At 43.8% G+C, this 240-nt stretch overlaps 1 protein-coding gene across 1 annotated transcript in view; it reads right to left on the reverse strand.

Moving 5' to 3' along the window:
* Positions 1-240, reverse strand: part of LOC119584971 (microtubule-associated protein futsch-like) — a gene marked incomplete at its 5' end in the record, with an annotated part of 346977 nt that overhangs the window by 342573 nt on the left and 4164 nt on the right.

Consider the following 240-nt stretch of genomic DNA (forward strand, 5'->3'; position numbering starts at 1 on the left):
CCCATACGCATATATATACATATCTGACATCCTTGATTACCAGCGGGGAAGCTCTATAGCGCATGGGTGATTGGTGGCCCGAGCGGCGAGGAATCCAGAGTACGGTACAGGAAGTCTGGCAATATGGCCTTGAGGATAATCGAAATAGATATACAAATGATGACACAAAAGCTGTAAACACTCTCTGCATGTCTATACACTGATACATACATATATGCACACAAACGCAAACACATACGT

The sequence above is a fragment of the Penaeus monodon genome, chromosome 19 (genome assembly GCF_015228065.2).
Source record: "Penaeus monodon isolate SGIC_2016 chromosome 19, NSTDA_Pmon_1, whole genome shotgun sequence".
Taxonomy (NCBI): Eukaryota; Metazoa; Arthropoda; class Malacostraca; order Decapoda; family Penaeidae; genus Penaeus; species Penaeus monodon.